Raw genomic sequence first — 22080 nt, forward strand, 5'->3', positions numbered from 1 at the left:
TTTGGATCATTCTTCCCTTCGAAGAATGCTTTCAATTTTGGTTTCCGAAAAAAACCAGCGAGTTCACAATGAAGCTTGAACTTATCAGGTCCCTACAGTATTCGGTAACTTCAGCACAGCTGAATATCAAGCACTACAACAACTGCAAAACGACAGCACGATAACTATAAAGCCGGCCGACAAAGGTGGAGGCATCGTCATCCAAGATACCATCGACTATGAGAGGACCTGTAATCAACTACTTGGGGACACCCGCAACTATACCCCATTGACAACAGACCCCACTGCAGCTCTCACCAGTAAAATCACGACCATTGTCCAACAAGCTGAGGAACAAGGACATCTGTCTAAAAATGAAGCAGCATTTTTGAGGAACACCAATAGTGTTATACCATACTTTTATACTTTACCGAAAATGCACAAAAACAGACTGCCACCCCCTGGGCGTCCTATCGTCTCGGGTATTGGATCCCTCCTGGAGCCCCTATCACAATTTTGTGACTATTTCCTCAAACCTTTGGTACAATCCACTCCTACTTACCTCAAAGACACTAAAAGCCTCTTACGTCTACTGTCGGATGTGACCTTCCCTGAAAACTCAGTCACCCTAGTGACTCTGGACGTTGAAAGCCTGTACACTAGTATCCCACAGGATGACACGATTAGGGTCCTGACAGAATCCTTAGACTCGATCGAATGGGATTATCAGACACCCAAAGCCTTCATCATTGAGTGTGCTACCATAGCCCTAAAAGAAAACTTTTTCTCTTTCAAAGACAGGCTCTTTCTCCAGTGCTCGGGTACTTCCATGGGCAGTATTTTTGCTCCCAGCGTGGCTGGGTTGTATGTAGCTGATTTTGAGGCAAAACACATCCTACCTTCTACCCAAACTTTTTCGTCATCTATGCTCCTGTGGAAGCGCTACATAGATGACATTCTACTACTATGGACAGGGAATGACACCGACCTGGAATCCTTCCTACTATGGATCAACACTCTAGACCACAATTTACGGTTTACAAATACCAAAAGCAGGTCGGAGATAGTCTTCCTTGACGTTGTAATCTCTGTGAATGGAGCGGGCCTCACAACTAAGACCCACCATAAGCCTACCGCGAAAAACAACCTTCTGGAGTTTAGCAGCTTCCATCCTCGCCCACTGAAGGAGAATCTTCCCTATGGGCAATACCTCAGACTGAGGCGAAACTGCAGCTCACTTTCGGATTTCAAAGAACAGTCCTTAAGTCTCACCGGAAAATTGAAAGACAGAGGCTATCCAGCACCTATACTAACCAAGGGTTTCAAAAGAGCTAGGAACCAACCTAGAGAGGCTCTTTTAGAAGAAAAGATCGCTAACCCTGAGTCAATACCACTCACGTGTGTTACCACATACAGCAGTCTCTCTAATTTGATGAAAAAATCCATCAATAAGCATTGGAACATATTGACTTCCTACAAAGACAATTGGGAGAAACCCCTCTTTTCTTTAAAAAAAGGACGAAGCCTTAGAGATGCTTTGGTGCACACTCGTCCTAGGGAAAAGCCACCCCATTCCACACCCACAGTCACCGTTGCCTGGGGTATGCCCAGAGTTATAGGTCATTATCCTTGCTCTGACTGTAGTGTCTGCCACCTGACTGAAGCTACCAAAACTCTGTCACTTGAGGCAGGAAAAGTATGGACACAAAGAGAACATACAAATTGCAACACTATGAACGTGGTTTACTTGATCACATGCCCCTGCCAGCAACGCTATGTTGGCATGACCACGCGCAAGATAAAACAACGCATTTGCGAGCATCGGAGCAATGTTAGATGTAAGAAAGTGACCACCAAACTGAGCCGTCATTTTTTGGACAGTAACCACACTCCAAATGACATGAGGTGGACGGTAATTGAAGTGGTGAGTGGCTCAACCAACATAACCAGCAGACTGTTTGAAAAGGAGCAACGCTGGGTGTATCGTTTGGGCACTAATATAAATGGGCTGAATGATGACATCCCATGGAACACAGTACTATCTTGAGATCAGTCTCTAGCTTTCCATACGGATATCACAACGTCTGAGAAACTCCCTAATGCAGTGATTGGCATTTACCCAGTGATTTGCCCATCAACCTATGACTCTGTTCTTTCCACATAGTGGCTAACTGAATAGAAATAGAGCTCTCTTTGTACTCTGTTTTGACCTGTTCACTCTTCTACTATTAAGCACTCTATAATAGCAGTGTCTTTTGTAATTATTTTGAATCACCCATGTAGTCTAATCAATATAGTTTATGACTCTGTTCTTTCCACATAGTGGCTAACTGAATAGAAATAGAGCTCTCTTTGTACTTTGTTTTGACCTGTTCACTCTTCTACTATTAAGCACTCTATAATAGCAGTGTCTTTTGTAATTATTTTGAATCAGCCATGTAGTCTAATCAATATAGTTTTTTTCCCCCATAAAATCTGATATTCATAAAATTTGCGCACTTAATACTTCAAATGGATTTAGGCACCCTCGTTGCACATAATTTCCATGATGCGCACCCAGTAATGCATAACTTAGTGATTATCACCGCACCATTCGCTTACATGGGGAATCGATAGAAGATGGCATCCAAGCCTCCATCTGAATTCTGACCAAGCCTCCCGGGGAGGGCTGGCGCGTCCCAAGCCTCGATTTGGCGGGACACGCCCACCCGGAAGAGCGGCACACACGGGAATTGATTCCTTTATAAACAAAGCTACCGGCCCCGTTTTTCATCCTCGGGGTCCGGTATTGAGGCCACAGCTAGGTTGAAGGCGGGTTGTGAGCGCTGAGGGCGTGAGTAGACACTACCGCCGAGATTGCCGAAATTCCTGCAAATGAAGCTAAGTGTTCACTCGTGCACATGTTGTTTTTCAACTGTACCTCTTTCCCTTTTAGGATGTGCCAGGTCCGCTCCAACCCCCCTCCCGAGACCCATGGTGCCAGTAGCGCCCTATTTTAAAGTGAGAGATCAACCTTGATATACCATCTTGAGGGGCACTGACCTTTTAGGTCCATTGATCCCTTCATAAGGAGTACACATATTGTGTTTTTAACCCCCTTTTAGAACGTTTCTTGTAAATAGACACCTTTAGCACGTCACTTCCCAGAGTTACCCGCTATCATCCTCTAGGGGCTATTTGGATGGTGTTTAAAAACAGTGTTTACTTTGGGAACACAATTTAAGCCACGTATTATGGAGCACTATGATTATACAGTAAGGCTCATATTAACAATATGTATGTTTGTCTTCTGTTTGTCTATGTCTTTCACATTACAGGTGCTGTAACACTCCAAGAATTTTCGGAGTATTTTTGGAATGAGCAATTTTCTCTTCCCCTTTGTAAGCACTTTTTCACCTTTTTAATTTTTCACTTTCACGTCCCCAGGTTAGGGTGGGTGATTAGAGAGCCCATACCGCCGGGGTTTAGTCCTGACGAATGCCTTGGTAAATAAAACCACCCATATGGCAGAAACATGTTGACTAAGATTAATATGAGTATTTTCTGAATTTAACCAACCCTAATACCTTGGCAGCTAAATTCAGACACATAATACTCCTTGTTCTGTGCCTTAGGGATCACTTATTAAAATTTATTTTTGATACCCTTGCAAGGCACTATTAACTTTCACTGTAATTTATAGCACGCCCTCCCCACACAACCAGCTCCGCAGTCTTTCTGGCGTCGTAGCACACCGAAGAGGCACTCGGCCTCTTTGGTGGGGCCCGATGATGAAGCATGACACTGACTAGGTCGGTGTGTGAGGGCTTTCTTTACCACCCAAAGTGGGTGTGTGAACCTTGTTTTGACTCCATCATTTGTGGTTTTCAGAGATTTTTCAGAGATTGATCTGACCTCTCTTTTCTTGTTTATTTGTACTATGTAGGCCACCAGTGCGGGTCTGGACACACCCCGATGGTTGTAGACCCTCTCCCTCCGAGTCCGGTCCAGCCCGGCACCGCCGCCCCCAGTTCAGCGCCTCAAGGAGCAGAGGGCCCCAGCAAGAGTAGGGGAGCAGCAGCAGACCAACTGTGATGTTCGAGGGAACGTCGAAGCATCCTACACCAAGCAGCAGAGAAGAAGTCACTGAGGGATGGCACTCCACACCGGGTTAAGAGCAAAAAGGCAGTACTGGAGGAGAGGAGGGGGCACCCTAGGATCAAGTCATGCGCCGGACATACTCCGGCAGGGGCCAGGCTCCAACCGCCCTTGCGTCAGGCTACAGGGCATCCAGGTGGACCTCCGATGCGGGCCAAGGCCAAGGACGAGGTTGTAGGTCACAGTCACTCAGGTCGGTACCCTCAGGAATCACTTTCAGGGCAGTGAGGCCCCAGTCAAGCACTCTCCTCCTGTCCCAACTCCGCACCTCGGTTAAAAGGCACCGGCGTCTCTCATGCGGGCTCTGGGTATCGTGTTCCTCCACGGCCCCCCCGCCAGAGCAGTCGATAGTTAGTCAGCACCGCCCCACTCCAACGGGCCGTCACCATGAAGCACCCCCACTGCTAGAGCTGACTCCCCCGCAGTTCTCGAGGGTCAGGGGGCGTCCAGCGGGCCTCTCAGGGGGAGACAGTGAACTGGTGCAGGCAGGGCAGTGGCCGGCAGCCCCGGATGGTCCCCGGCGGCAGGCTCAAAGCCGGGGACCGGCGCCAATCTCATCTCGAGCGGTAATAGGGACCCACCGCCAGCAGCAGGGTCCAGCACCTCCCGGCGTGTAGAGCAGGATCCTTTCGGTCAAGTCCGTTGATGCCTCTCCCGACCCTGAATCAGGTGGGCGACAAGCAGCCCGAGTTCACTTCGCCGGGCAACACCCCGGAGCACCCCCGAGTCCAGTACGGCCCCCCCACACCGCACGCGGGCCAGAGACAAGTCCGGCGTTCGCGCCGGCGGGAGACACCCGGCAGGCGCAGGGCAGTGACAGGCAGCTCCGAGCGGTCCCCGGCAGCTGGCCTCAAGCCGGGGACCTGCGTAGAATGGAATCCGGGCAGCAGGGGGATCCTCCGTCCGCCGCGCGGCGTAGCACTCCCCAATGGACACCGATCCGGACCCCCTCGTGCGAGGTCGCAATCGCCACTTCTAGGTTCCGACGGGGACAACACCCCGTCCCAGCGGCGCCCAGGCAGTGAATTTAGATTTGAAGCCGAGCTCCGTCGCACTCATGGATAGCAGCCGCCATTTTAAGATCTTGGGGCAGCGGAGTCCGGCGGGTCAGTCGCAGCCCCCGAGGTCCGGAGGCAAGCCGAAGGCAGGCAACAGCTCCCGATCAGTCGCGCTCGCGATGCCCATTAGGTGTGTGGGATTTCAGGTGCACTGGCTGCGGATTGAAGGCCAGAAAATCAGCAAGGGCAGCGGAGCCGCTTCAGAACGCGGCCATGCTCTTTGGCTGCAGACCACGCCCCCCTAACATTAATTTTTAACATAAAATATGAGAGGCATTCTCTTGTCATAATAAACAATTATGTAACTTTTCATAATAAACCAATCAGTCCCCTAGCATCTAACGTAACTATTCTGCTGCAAGGTGGAATTATTATTTGGTTTTGCTGGTACCTTACCATGTAATATTACCACAATATACAATGATGATCCTTGGATTCAACAACAGTAATCCTTAGCTTAGTCTTGGTAGTGTGGCAAAGAGAAATCAGGCATAACCGGAGAAACATGTGTAATGCATTTTACAGTACCATTATGGTGCAGAAGCAATTTAGACGACTCAAAAGTAAGCTGACACCAATTTATACAAATAGAATTTATTTTTTTATACATTTATACACCACAACAAACTTTTTATCATACATATAACCGGAGTTATGAATTTTCAAAGCATTAGAAAATAAATGCATTTTTATTGGATGCCGAGAAGGCTTTTGATCGAGTCTCATGGTGCTTTCTATTGGATGTGATGAGGCGATGTGGTTTTGGGCAATGGTACATTACAGCTGTACAGATGCTTTACCGTCAACCTGTTGCCAGGATATGCACCATGGGACTCTAATCAGAGGCGGTCCTCATCCGGCGTGGCACCAGACAAGGGTGCCCATGCTCCCCATTATTATTCTCATTGTATATTGACCCATTTTTACAAATGATTGAATCAAGCTCTAGGATTCAACCAATAATTTTACAGGCCCAACAATCTCAGGTTTTTGCTTATGCTGACGACGTAGCTGTTGTATCATCTAAACCAGCAGTGGCAATGCAGGAAATTGAGTATTTGGCAACAGAATTTGGGGCTGTATCTGGTTATAAGTTAAACACAGCAAAAACCCAGATCTTATGTTTGAATGTGAGTTCATATTTGGATCAGAGGGTTTTACAAGAAGTTACCTATTTGGGAGTACGGATTCGGACCTCGGCAACAGCGCTGGTTTAGTCCAATTGGGGAGAGCTGATGAGGGGGGTTCACCGGCAACTTGATCGGTGTGAATGTTTACATCTGTCTTTAGTAGGGAGGTGCAATGTATTAAAGATGATGATCCTGTCAAAGATGTTATACTTCTTCAGGTGTGTACCCTTAGAAATACCAAGAGCAAGTCTGGCACAATTACAGTCTATCTGTATGAGATTTTTATGGTCTCGCGGGAAGGCCCAAAGGGCAATGCAGTATATGGTCTTACCCAGAATGGTAGGTGGGTGGTCTGTGCCTGATTTCACCTTGTACTATTATGCATGTATGATTCAACACATGAACATACTACTCACAGGGGTGGGGACTTCAGATATAGCGGATTGCCCTTCTATATACCAGATGCTGCTTGGTGTGAAAGCTAAAAACTGTCTGTTCTTAAATCTAGACTGGAGCTATTATAAACGTACTAGATTCAAGATACTGAGTGCTGCATATAAAGTATGGAAAGCAATCAAGAAGATGTATGTGTTCGAAAAAATATCTTGGTACACGCCACTGGCCGCAACAACTTTTTTCCCAAGTGTATTTTGGGATCGGATTGTATATAATTGGAGATCCAAAGGTATCACTATGGCTGGGGATCTTTTTTCGGAAGATGGTCTCAAATAATTTGAGCAACTCAGGGAGCAATATCATCTCCCCGGGCGGATTTTTTTAAAATATATGCAAATTAGAAACTATCTTTTGAACACTTGTCGTAATATTCAACCTAATCTTTTGATAGAAGCAAATAGAAAGGCTGCAAGAATTGGTACATTATAATCGCTCATGCTTAGTACGAAGCCTAATGATTTGGAGGAGCAAACTCGCAAATGGGAGCATAGATTAGGATGTCAGGATATACAACTAGAGGCTTCTATGAATTAGCTACATAACTATTTCTATCTGCTAAATTAACCGCCCAGCACTGTAAAACAATTTTTAATCTGTATTATACACCGGATAAGATTTCCAAATGGGGTGGTGACCAAGAGGGAAAATGCTTTTGCTGTGGTAACCCAGCCCCTGATGTTGTACATATTTTCTATGCGTGTCCATCATTAAATAGCTTATTGGAGCAGCTGGACAAGGCTCTAACGGAAATACTGGGAGCGCCTACTCATTTGTCACCTGTGCAGATTTTGTTAGGAGTAGAGATGGGGGCGGCGGCTGAAGGAATGGATATTTAATTTTTTTAGCCACAGCTGTGCTAAGATTATGTATAGCCTCTGATTGGCTGCAAAAGGAACCCCCAACATTTGTGGCCTGGAGGGCAAGGTTTTTTTCTATGTTCAATATGGAGTACAGTTTATATGCTCTCAAAGGTCGGCGTAAGAAAAAACTGGGTTTGCAAATTTGGGGCGCAGTCTCGACCTACTTGGATACAGACATTTACATTTTGATTATATGTGTCCCTCGTTTTCTTTTCTCTTTTTCTTTCTTTTTTCCCAAGGTGCTTCTCTCTCTCTCTCTTCTTTACTTTTTGTATGAAATATGTAACTGTAAGCAGTTATTTGTTATTACGCCGCAAATGCTCAGTCTGATTTCTGTTACTCATGTATTTTCAATAAAAAGAAAAAAAAAGAAAAAAGAAAAAAGAAAATAAATGCATTAAATACTTCAGAAATGTAACATTGCGGTCAATGAGAAATGCTGCTAGTGACAAAAGGGCACTTAGGTATCAAGTTACCTTCTACCCTTTCGAGGTAGAGGTCTTTGGGGGCCCAGGACCAGGTTTCCACAGTCAGACTACTAATACTCTGCCTGGGTGCAGATTCAACTTCTAAACTGTCAGTTGGCTTTAAATTGGGGCATTTAACATTGCCGCTAATGGGAAAAAGCACTCTTGTGATGACCGGTCACTTCATTTTTGAATTACTACTCACCCTTGCATGGTATAGGTCTTTGAGGTGTCAGGGTTCAACATCTAGTTTACTTTTACCAAACTCGGGGAATCCGGGAGCAGAGGTAGTTTCAAGCTGTCAATCACTTTGAACAGGAGCCATGGGAGCTGTCAAAAATGCAGCACTTGACATTCCTTCACTTAGTGGTTGAATTGCTGTCTTCCCTCACAGACTAGAGGCCTTTGGGGTGTGATTTCTTTTACCTTTCTTGCTGACTCCTGGTGCAGAGGTAGCTTCAGCTGTCAATGACCAGGGACAGGTCGTGCCAAAGATGCTTTATCCACAATGTCAACCTCACCAGTTTGAGGATAGAGAAACACAGAAGCTGGGGTTTTACCATTGAAGGTCACATGTGATGTGAAGTGCCCTCTTGCTGTAGATGTCACTTAAGGAGTCAGTCACCAGACAGTCGACCAACAAGCCTTTGTTGCATAAAATCTAATCCAAAGTTACTTAGGCAGCTGGAGGTCCAATGGAGAGTGATAGAAGCTCAAAACTTGGTGCGAGCTCAACTACAACTCCCAGCATGCACTTCACCACTTTACTTCGAGATATCGCTCGGCAGGTCCAGTGGCAATCCTTCTGTATCAGCATGTCAATTTACCTGCAGTTTGCAGGGGACTGGTCCCACCAGTTTAGGAGAGTATGACTTGATTTCCAGCATCCCCAGGAGCAGGGCCGGACTGGCTACCAAGCATTTTTTTCTGGGGTGGCAGGGTGGGGTCAAGGTTCACTAGGGAAGGGCTCATTTTGTTGCTAAACAATGCAAAACAAATAGCCTTAAATTGTACTTTTTGAACATTTGTTTTGCATTGTTTATTAAGGAAAGCCCGGTAGCCAGTCTGGCCCTGCCCAGGAGTCCCTCTTGCAGGAAAAGTCGAGTATCAGCCATGGACCCAAGTCGTTCATGCAGTTCTAATATATGGTGCCACAGGGTCCTATGTATCCCTTCTCGGGCGTTGTGGCTCAGTCCAAATCCTGTTAACGGTGATCTGAGGTTCTGGTGTGAGGAGATCTCCTTAAATCCTAGTTTAGGGGTTGTTAAGGGTGTGAGGGACTGTGGCCAATGGGCTAGTAGTCCCTGTGGCTAATCCACCCCTGAGGTGACAACATCCTGTACATCACCTTTCTTCCTAGAGTCCTCTAATTTAGGGTATTTCAAAATGGCAGAATCCTTCCTTGGCTCTACAGACCTACAGACCTCTTAGCTCACTCTAAAGGTGTGGCTAGCCTTTTGAAGTTGTACACCTCCTAACTACCTAATTTTCCCACCTGTCTGCATGAACAGGGTGGGAAGGGCTTTGTCCTCGATTGGGGGGCAATTAATTACACAACAAGGGTGGTGAAAGCCTTTGAGGCTCACAGCCTTGATGAATGTAAACATTAGCCATCCTGTGAGGGAGCGGGCATGACCCTCTTCCTGCCCAGGCCACTGTCTCCATCCTAGGGTAGTGCTAGCACACCCCACCAGGAGGCCAGGCTCTTGTCTTGGCGGCAAACGCCAGTGGAAGCCCTCCAAGGCAATGGAGCACTAAACCTTAGGTGGGCACACACTCAGGGTAGCACCTATGTGCATGCCAGCTCACTCTTGTCACAAGGTTCATGTTGCGGGGTGAAAAAGCACAGTGTTTGACACCAAACATGCTACATTTAGGTTGTTACATATTGGAGCTGGCTATTTTAGCCTTTCTCTGTACCTTGTAAACTATAGCCACTGGGAGAAGAAAACTTCTCCAGCGCCAGAAGGGCAGTGAGGGGTTCCTGGTGGGGATACGTCCTTCCAAGTCAAGACAATGTCACTGTAAGTACCCCACTTAAACCAAAAAATGGTAGGGAAAAAGAAGACTTTGGTCCACACAGACACTTACAAACCCAAACCAAACAAACAGTTGACACTGTTGAACCAAACCCTTTTCAAAGGCCATTACCTATGCGAGAACTTGAGTAGTATGCCAGTTTAGCACTCAGACCTCACATATAGATCTAGGTCTTAACTACCCATGGGAACAAGTGGACCATACAAACTGCAACATAGATAACATAGTATATATGATTACATGCCCATGCAAACTCAAGTACGTATGCATGACTACCAGGAAAGCAAAAGTGCGAATGAGTGAGCTCAGGAGCAAAATCAGAAGCGCTATCTCAGCCACTAAACTGACAGCCCATTATTTTGAGAAAGAACATACTGACAAAGACCTGGAGTGGACCATCATTGATAGGGCCAAAGGTGGTCTAAATGTGGCAAGGACACCAATTGGGGTGCACTAGGGTAACATGGAGAGAGAGTTAGTATGCTATATGCATCTTATTGACCCTTATAGGGCACACTGGGACATTCAGTGTTGACCCATAATGGGACGTATGAGAAAATGCTTTCCTAAATTACAAATGTAAAAATGTGGACTGTACAGTGAGACGTCACCTTGGGGCTGGGAACCATAATCCCCATGGTACAACATAGTTGAAACTCTGCCCGCACACCCCCATACTTTCCTTTGAGTGGAGTATGGGCTCCTTGCGTCCCTGTGATGTGAGCTTTATGAAATATTCTGGCAATTACATGTCCTAACCTAGCTTTTTAATTCTACTATATGCACAAATAGGCATTCCCCGTGTTCTCGTATATGCACAGCTTTCTGCCCTCTACAAACTTAAGACATAGGACATTCCTGAAACTAATTTAACCAGGGAGGACATCATTATTATTGCACTGAAGAAAATCCAGGACTCGGTTGTGCAATTTTTAATGGACTGAATCATGTTGGCACTGGGGTCATAGGGCCATCACCTCCTGATGACCCACATATACTTTTTCTAGTTTTAATATCCCCTAGGGTTCTGCTAAAAACGGACTACCAGGAACTGCAGGAGGAATTTTTATCTTTAAACCCCCTGGCCATATTATTCTAAGTACTCCCTGAAATATGGTTGAGCCCACCCTGACCTTTAGGAGTTCAGGGTGAACCCGATGATGAAGCATGACACTACTAGAGTGTGTGGGGGTTATTGAACAAAAAGGAATTGCTTTCTTTCCCACATTTGAGTGGCTGACACCCAGTGAGCTTCTTTTCCCTACCATTTTATGATTTAAGTGGGGTACATACAGTGACATTGAGCTTTCTCTGCAGCCAGCCCATGTTACTCTATGTACGGCCAATCACTTACAGTAAAACATTGCTTTACAGGGTTACTGTGGGGATATATATGTGTAAACCTATACATCCACCCACACGTTTAATATAATGCATTCTATCTCCTGGGCTTAAGAAGACAAAAGTAAGAGTGTCTTACTTACATTATGGTGTGTCAGAGTCACTCTCAAGCCAATAGGCTGCTCGTGTAGGGCTGCAATGGCAGACATACTTTTATTTGGGTCACACAGTGTTGCACAACATAGTGCTACAGTCCTCGTGACCCCTTTACCACCCTTGCCCTGGGTACCACTGGTATTAAATACTAGGGACTTATAAAGGAGCAAAGTACTTTGCCCAATTCACATCACTTTTAGGAAAAGAGCACTGGCACTGGAGCCTGGTTGGTAGGCCCCAGTGCCCTATCAGAGTAAAAAAAAAACATCTATGGGGCCAACAGTGGGGGCATCTGCAAAGAAGCTAAGTTTGCTGCATTTTCCCGACGAACCAAACAGGCCGACACACTTCCTCATTTGTTTGTGATCATAACCAACTCGGGTCCCTTGTATTGAGCAAAAGCTTTTCCATAAAGCAACTAGCAGGCTCACCCTTGTAAAAATTACAAATTTCTAAAAAATTACAGTTGGCAAACAATATTCAACCCTTATTAAGCAGATCTAACAACTATTCTCACAGCTCAAATATTCCACTCCTGGGGTTTGTCAGAGGGAGTAAGAACACCAAAGCCCTTGCTTACTGCATTAATCAATGAGAGTCCATGTAACAATTGACCGACCCACAAGCTTTAGCAGAATGTACTAACAATCTACCTTTAAATGCATATTGCTTTTATCAAATGCTTTTCGCAATAAATAAGTTAAATATAGAGCCTTTATGGTAACTTTGCACAATTAACAGAGCAGACCCATGGAATCTGGCAATAACTTTGATCAATGAACAAATCAGGCATATAGCCTTGGTCAATGGTTTGTCATAGTAACCTATTCAGGACTACTGTATTTAGCATAACCTTTCCCACGAGGCACCAGTCATAAAACACAAAAATGTGTAGAAACTAGGGGGCATATTATCAAGGAGTGCGATAGGCACTTTTCGCCGGTTTGGCCGCCAAGTGGCGAAAATTCTATCGCCTTATTATCAAGCTGTCGCTAACAGCAGTTAACGACAGCTTGAAGGCGATAGCGAGCGGTTTGGGGCCCGCTTTGCATGTCAGCGATATTTATCGCTAATGACATGCAAAGTGGGCGTACCCAACCCGTTAGCGACTGAAAGCAGTCGATAACGTCGCTATCGCCTATTCACAAGGCTGGCGTACCGATGGAAATATTCCCGCCATCGCCAAAAACTAACGCCTGCTCAGACCAGTTCTTAGCCATGTTATCCAAATGGAGGAGGATAACATGGCTTAGAGCATTACGTCGCTAATGCGAGAATATCGCTATATTCTCAGTGATATTGCCGCTATCGCTGGATATTGTAGCGCTATGGAGAAAAACGTTGCTAATAGCATGTTTTCTCCGCTAAAATATCCAGCGATAGGCAGCGATAAAAAAAGTCGCTAAGCGCATTTAGCGATAAATATCGCTAGTTGTTGGTAATATGCCCCTAGATTTGACAAAACAATACACAACTCTTTATTCATAAGGGTCGAAAAAGAAATCTACTTGCAGTGTTTAGAAGAGGGTGATAACCAATACGGCAACCCATGCCTAGTTCAATAATCAATAAGTACCTTTCTGCAGGCGTTAGCACAGGATAATACAAATCTACCATTAAATGTTTATTGATTTAACGTGATTTACCAATAAATAAGGCGAGCCTTTTGTCCCTAATGAGTACTTTATTTTAAAGTTGTTTTCATTTGACCACGTAAGTTCACTGACAGTGGCGCTGTCAGGTAGACCTAAATAGTAGGCTTGTATCTGACTCGAAAATAAACAACTCTACACTTGTTAGAAACAGGAAAGCAGTATAGAGTATTCTGCACATCATGAGCTGTCTCCAAGACTACCTACCATCCCAAAAATTGGTTTTAAGATTGTTTGCAAGGTAATTGAAGAGACTTAGAGCACGATTTAGAGTTTGGTTGAGGGGTGACTCCATCTAAAACGAGAAGGATATCTGGTCTGTCGTATTACAAGTCCCGTAGAACTTAATGCACTTGTGGCGAGGCGGATGGGATATCTGTCACAAATGTGATAATCCATCTGCCAAACTCCAAATAAGGCCCTTTGAGATTTCCACCAGAACCCACTCAACCCTGTATCAGATAAGCCGAGGTCTCAGTTTTCATTGGTGTAGGCATGACAGAGCCTTATAAGCCATAACAGGTAACTTGTATTTAATTCTAAAGGCAACAGGGCGTCAGTGCATTTAAGTGAGAGTTTGGGTAATGTGCTCGAAGCAAGACATATGCCTCTGCAAATCGACAGCCACATTCCACGCATGCTGCTGCAGACTACTGACAGACACACGCTTTCCCAGCAGGAGACAATGCAAATGACTTGGCATATGTACTATCTAATGAAATGGCACAACGTCCCCATCATAAATTCTTTCTCAATGCATTCATTATGCAAAATGATTGATAGTTGAGGGGCAAATGCAAGATGGAAGAATATCATCCCAGGAAAGAATGTAAGTTCCATGTGCCAGCGAGGCAGATGTTGTTTCAGTGAAAAGAACAGCTAGATTGTTCAACTTGTTTCTTTTGAATCTGCCCGTGTTTTGGGCACTTAAGCACGTTGGCTTGAAGTGGTGCATTTTCTGCACTGAAATCATGGAATAATTTAAGTGTATTACTGGTTTTGATGGTTGTGCAAATAGCAACTAAATGTTACAAAATAATGCTAAAGCACATCCCCTTATTAACATGGCATTTTTAGCCCATAACTGAATACTTTGCTGAAAGGAGGGCTTGGCTGTCTCCATGACATGCCCACTCTCCACCCCTTCTGGGCTGAACGTCACCTCTATGGCTTTTCCCTTGCATGTAAATTTAACTGACTGCTGTCGAGATTTCCTCAAAGGTTTTCAAAGCACTCCATTTTCCAACCAAAGCTGTTGATTCTGATCATGGATTGCCTATCTCGGTTCATGTCTTTCACGTGTACATGTAATGAAGCAAGAGAGATTCAACAAAAAAAAACAGTATAAAGAGGCAGGAGTAAATTGCCCATGGCGAGGATTTAAAATCTATTTTTAGCAAGGTAGTGGTAGGTGTATGTTGGGACTGCAGACACTGGAGTAGAAGAGTTCTACTTTTTTCTAAGTACAGGTGGAGGTTTCCAGCTCCTTGACATAGCTCTCGTCTCAAGGGGAAAAAATGCCACATAAGTGCAGGGAAGTTGGATGCTTGGTCATTACTAGGGGTATAAAGCAAAGTTCGAAACCCACTGCAGAATCTGGTAAATGTGCCCTGAAAGTCTAGCTACTTGTGGCACAGCTGCCCGAAGGGGAAACATCCTTTACAACGCAACTTTTACCACGCAGTGCCTTTACGACGCAACTTTTACAATGCAAACCATTACAACGCATTGCGCTGGGGGGCGCTCTAGGATAGGGAATAAGCTTAATTTACTATCCAACACCTTCCCTAGTGTCCACGGGGACTGGAGTTGGAATAGTAAATTAAACTATTCACTATCCAGCACCCCAAAGCGCTATGCGTTGTAAAGGTTTGCGTTGTAAAAACCGTGTTGTAAAGGCATGCGTGGTAAAAGCATGTGTTGTAATGTCATACATCCGCCCAAAGGCATGTGCAGAGTACTCAGTAAGACAATCAAAGGCATACACAAAAGTCCCTAGCTGAATAAGCTCCCTAATTTGTAGGGATCCCCTTATGAAACGAAAGTGCTAAACCATGCCCAAGGTGTCAGTCTGAATGCCAGATAGCGTAGTACAGTACGGAAATGCTCTTTGAAAGTAAATCCCATGCGGTTCTTATTTGTTGTTGGCCTGTACATTGGCCTGGCTTGAGCTGAGGGGGGGATTCACTCCATAGATTCAAAAGCTTTGTTAATAAGGAGATGTCCTTGTGAATGGCTTCTAAGGGAACACACAGGTAATATCTCCGCTGTATGCCTTCACTGAATTGAAGACGATTACCATTTTTTCCCTTTAGTCATATGTATGAATATCGTGATTAGCCCTATTAACTGACTTTACCATGCAGAAGAAGTCATCATCCAGTAGAGACATTGGGCCAGATGTGTGTTAAAGGCTTTTTGGCATGTACCAGCCCTAGTTTGCGAGTCAGCCACCTATTACCAACTCGCAAAATACGATTTGCAAGTCGATATTAGGAAGGGGATTGTTAAGAGCGTCCTTTCCCAATAGCAAGTCACACTGGTATGTAGGATTTTTTTGCGACTGGGAATGCCACTTCAAATTGGTGGTAATCCATTGTTAAACGGAAAGGGGTTCCAAAGGAACCACTTCCCCTTTGTGAATGTGGGTGACAATATTTTTTAAGAGCAGGCAGTGCCTACTCTTAATAAAAAAAAGGTAGTTTTTCATTTTTGTTAGGTCGAGCATTCGAGACCTCTTGTATATACTTTAGTATATACTTAAATGTGTATGTACTTTGTGGGCTCTGGAGATCAGCCCTAGGACTTGTCTGCTTCCGCTTAGGGACTTTTTTTCTGTTCAACTGCCTCCACTTAACTGTCTTGATAGAAACAATCAATCAATCAATCAATCAGGGGAATTGTAAGCACGCTACTCACCCATGAGGGTCTTAAGGCGCTGGGGAATGGGGGTGCAGATCTGTTAGCTGAAGAGCCAGGTCTTGAGAGTCTTTCTGAAGGTGTTCAGGGACTGGGCGCGATCAGTAGAGGTCAGTAAAATAACAGAATCACTTTCTGCTGAGTGACTTTCTTTTTTTTCTTTTTTTGGCAACTGCCTCTATTTAACTTTCTTGATAGAAAACGACCAGCAGAGGTCGGTAAAATACCAGAATCACTTTAGCATTCTCTAGATTCCAGTCCATAGAAATTGCTTTCCACGAGCACCCGTACACAATATTTTTTCCAAATCTTGTATTTTCAGTGATATGACGACTGAAGGCTCTGATTTTATATTAAAAACAGAGCTTTGGACTATACCATTTCCCGCTGAAAGACAATATTTCTCTCCATGTGTTCCCATACCTGGCATGTTACGCAGTTTGGTGCTTACTTTCTCTCCATGTTAAAGAACAGTAGATGTTCGGCGCCCAGGCTAAGCTGCATCGCTAAATACATATAAGGTCGCAAAGGCGAGACTGATTGCATTGCAAATGCTTGTTTTTGAAATGCATGCCGTTTTCCTTTAAGGAAAACAGGCAGCCTTAAAAAAAATTGCTTTATTTAAAAAGCAATCAAGACCACCATCCCGGTGAGTGCAGGCCATTCCCAATGAGTAGCAAAGCGAGACATACCTCATGAACATTAATGCGGTAGGTCTATTTGTGACCCACTGGAACTTGCAAAATGTGTCTAAAACACATTTGTATATGAGTGTTTGCAATTTCCTAATTGTGAATCGCAAAAATTCATAAGTAGGAAATCGCAAACTGACTTTTTTGTACATCTTGCCCTTCGAACACTGAAAGAGTATCAGAGTATAAGCAATTACTTGGTTAGCTTTAGACTCAAGGTTATTTACAATGACCTGTTAGCTAACAGATACAATTGAAAGGCACAAAATCAGGGCACTTACAAAGTGAGGGGTACAGGCACTGCAAGCCTGTGATGAGGGGGTTTTAACTGGGGGCTGTGAAGATTAGCAGTGAATAACCGAATCAGTACAACACTCTACCTCTTTTCTCTGGAGTTACAAGACATAAGAAGGGGGCCAGAAAGAACTTGTCTCAAAGGAGTCAAAATAACTATGAGACAACACAATTTGAATGCAATTCGCATGGATTGTGAAAGAGTCAGACAGATCAGAGAAAAACACATTAAACTACTCTGAGTCATCTATCAATGACTGGCGGATGCCCAGAAAAATCAAAGATAAACAGAATGAGGTGCTTAAATTGCTGCCCGACATATACTCAGGAGGGTACCACCATCTAGACTATTTCACTATCTAGTTGATCTAAGGAGTTTCATGTTTATCTCAGTGCAAGCATTGAGTACATCCAATATCCGAGGGTTACCATGGTCTGATCAAATCCTTCCTTACTAGAACAAAGGTGCTCTGCTGCTTTTGCAAAGTATAGCCAAATGACCCTTCAGACATCCAATAAATAAAGGAGGGACTTCTTCAGAGAAGAGGGATTCAGACTAAGAATTGGCAAGACAATAGCATAATTGAGGACAAAACCCAAAAGGACATTGGGCAAGAGGCAAGAACCTGGCAAAGGTGAAACCAGTTCAGGGATGAGTGGTGCTGTAAGAAGCCGATCAGCTGAGAAATCAGCATGACTGCTGGGAATTTCTGTTAGAAGCACTGATGCATTCAAAACTCGGCTTTAATCGTTCAGACTTTGAGGCTATCAGGCATGTTTAATGCACAATCAAGAGAAGGCCATGATACTGTAGTTCATCAGGAGTGCCCTAAAGAGCTTGAATGTGAGGGTAAGCATAATAAGCAACTCATGCAGAAAGGATATACCATGACATTTGGGCAGTTACTACAAATGGAGTTAAAACTTCTGTAAATATTTGAGAAACTATTTGAGGACATATACAGTAATAGAAAACAAACAGAAAGGTCTAACCTTGCAAACCAATCTGTAGAAAACGCTTTTGACACCTCTGGCCCTAAATGTGGAAGAGACATCATGCAGTTGCAACAACACCCTTCAGTCTCCCGGGAAAAGTCCTGAGAATGGCTTTCTCCAGTGCAGTGGTGTAAAGCAAAATGATGCCCCCCCCCCTACAGAACGTGACGAGAGACTGATGAGTCTCACATATCTCACAAATGTTCATTGACCATGACCTGAATGAGGCCCCCTGAAGGGCGTGGGACCCTTGAAGGGTTGGCGCCCCCTGCACTGCAGGGACTGCAGGTGTTACACCCCAGCTCTAGTGACTCATTCTTAGAGGGTACAGCTTTAGACAAGCATTTTCACATACTCAGGATTCAGTTGATGAAATGTCTCCAGAAAATGGATGAAATCAAGCCAGTGCCAATGTCGTTAATCGGAAAAGGTGTAACTTCCTGATATTGGAAAGAGGAAAAATGTGTTCAGAACAGTTACCCTTATTACCATAGTTGAGTGACGGGAGGGGCCAAGACTCGTGAAAGGTGAAGCCACAAGGGGTCTTGTGGCCCACACACACCCTCAATTTTAGTAATAAATAGATTATTATATTAGGTGCCTATATGGTTTATGCAATGCCACATTTTTTCTATGCATTTGTTTTAATAAAATGTATATAAACAATCCTAGTAATAAAGGGGTTACATTTTTGCAGTATGGTAAAACCACATTGATTAGGCCTTGTGACTTTAAGGACAGCTGTTCCACACACTAAGCAACTGTAATAAATAGCATATTACAATCTGCATAACTGCATGTATGACATATGTGTGTGTGCGTGCCTACGTTTATATATATATATATATATATATATATTACCTACTGGCGATAGCCAGTAGGTATATATAGTTAGGATTTTTTTCCTATGGGATTTTTGAAAATTCTATGTCGAATAACTTTGGCGTTTGAGGACAGAATTGGCTGAAATTTTCAGGAAAATGGAACATTTTGTTTCTGAGCAGCCCCTGAAAATTTGGGGGGGTTTCGTCAAGGGGGGGGCAGAGAAAAAAGGGGGTCCCAAAACGTGTTTTTCCCATGCAATTTTCCATAGGGCGGTTGGCCTCACTTTTAGCCTGAACGGCTGAATGGATTTACACCAAACTTGGCAAAATTGTAGGGACTGGTAGCCCGATGTGCCTTTGCTATGTCTCAAGATATAGGCTCCAGTGGTTTTTACGAAAATTAACTTTGAAAAATATATATTGGGCTACATTGGGCTATATATATGTTGGAGCCCAAATGTAGCCAAATGTAGCCCAATGTAGCCCAATGTAGCCCAAAGATGGCCACCAGAGACAAAAAAAAACAAATGTAGCCCAAATATCAGCCAGATGTAGCCCAACTATAGCCCAATGACAGAATGTCCCAGAGTGTTCTAAAGAACAACTAGAGTGCTAACAGTCCTACTTATTACAAAGGTATGGCACACCTGAAGCCATCTTGATTGGAATAAAGTGGTAACTCTTAAAACATTTAATTTAAAAAGGAACAAAATGAGGGGGTTCATTTTACCATAGAAAGTATGATTAGCCAATATATGACGAAATCCCGCATACCATCAGTCCGCAAAAAAAATTCCGCATGTACTATTAGGCCGCAAATTAAAATAACGAAAACTTTTAGAACGAATATGCCTTTAGCATACACTAAACAACTAAACTACCCTAAACCCTAAAACACTACCCCCAGCATGACCCTACACTACACAAACAGTACAACACTACCCTAAACCCTAAAACACTACCCCCAGCATGACCCTACACTACACAAACACTACAACACTACCCTAAACCCTAAAACACTACCCCCAGCATGACCCTACAATACGCAAACACTACAACACAACCCTAAACCCTAAAACACTACACCCCAGCATGACCCTACACTACGCAAACACTACAACACTACCCTAAACCCTAAAACACTACCCCCAGCATGACCCTACACTACACAAACACTACAACACAACCCTAAACCCTAAAACACTACCCCCAGCATGACCCTACACTACGCAAACACTACAACACAACCCTAAACCCTAAAACACTACCCCCAGCATGACCTTACACTACGCAAACACTACAACACTATCCTAAACCCTAAAACACTACCCCCAGCATGACCCTACACTACGCAAACACTACAACACTACCCAAAACCCTAAAACACTACACCCCAGCATGACCCTACACTACGCAAACACTACAACACTTCCCTAAACCCTAAAACACTACCCCCAGCATGACCCTACACTACGCAAACACTACAACACTACCCAAAACCCTAAAACACTACACCCCAGCATGACCCTACACTACGCAAACACTACAACACTACCCTAAACCCTAAAACACTACCCCCAGCATGACCCTACACTACGCAAACACTACAACACTACCCTAAACCCTGAAACACTACCCCCAGCATGACCCTACACTACGCAAACACTACAACACTACCCTAAACCCTAAAACACTAGCCCCAGCATGACCCTACACTACGCAAACACTACAACACAACCCTAAACCCTAAAACACTACCCCCAGCATGACCCTACACTACGCAAACACTACAACACTACCCAAAACCCTAAAACACTACCCCCAGCATGACCCTACACTACGCAAACACTACAACACTACCCAAAACCCTAAAACACTACCCCCCAGCATGACCCTACACTACGCAAACACTACAACACTTCCCAAAACCCTAAAACACTACCCCCAGCATGACCCTACACTACGCAAACACTACAACACTACCCAAAACCCTAAAACACTACCCCCAGCATGACCCTACACTACGCAAACACTACAACACTACCCAAAACCCTAAAACACTACACCCCAGCATGACCCTACACTACGCAAACACTACAACACTACCCAAAACCCTAAAACACTACACCCCAGCATGACCCTACACTACGCAAACACTACAACACTACCGAAAACCCTAAAACACTACCCCCAGCATGACCCTACACTACGCAAACACTACAACACTATCCTAAACCCTAAAACACTACACCCCAGCATGACCCTACACTACGCAAACACTACAACACTACCCAAAACCCTAAAACACTACACCCCAGCATGACCCTACACTACGCAAACACTACAACACTACCCAAAACCCTAAAACACTACCCCCAGCATGACCCTACACTACGCAAACACTACAACACTACCCTAAACCCTAAAACACTAGCCCCAGCATGACCCTACACTACGCAAACACTACAACACAACCCTAAACCCTAAAACACTACCCCCAGCATGACCCTACACTACGCAAACACTACAACACTACCCTAAACCCTAAAACACTACCCCCAGCATGACCCTACACTACGCAAACACTACAACACAACCCTAAACCCTAAAACACTACCCCCAGCATGACCCTACACTAAACAACCACCACAACTCTACACTACACTAACACAACACTACACTACACAACACTACACTACACTACACAATCACTAACCCACGAAAAAATTAACACAAACCCACTTACCTCTCTCGTCATCGTGGTTTTCACAACGCAAATGCATTTACCATACATGCCTTTAAAACATAATTCTTTGTAAAGGCATGCGCGATAAATGCACATGCGTTTTGAAAAAATGCGGGATAATGGTATGCGAGGTCAATGACCTTGCGGGATAATGGTATGCGGACTGAAAGTCTGCGGGATAAAAATGCGGGAAAATGGCAGCAAACCATGATTAGCAGCAGACTTCCCTGGTGAGCACTAGCTTTACTAAAGTGATCTAATGAGCAACTAGAGTGCTAACATTCAGAATTTATGGCAAATATGTGACACATCTGAATGCCTTCTTGATAGAAC

This window comes from Lissotriton helveticus, chromosome 5_1, assembly GCF_964261635.1.
Source record: "Lissotriton helveticus chromosome 5_1, aLisHel1.1, whole genome shotgun sequence".
Classification (NCBI taxonomy): domain Eukaryota; kingdom Metazoa; phylum Chordata; class Amphibia; order Caudata; family Salamandridae; genus Lissotriton; species Lissotriton helveticus.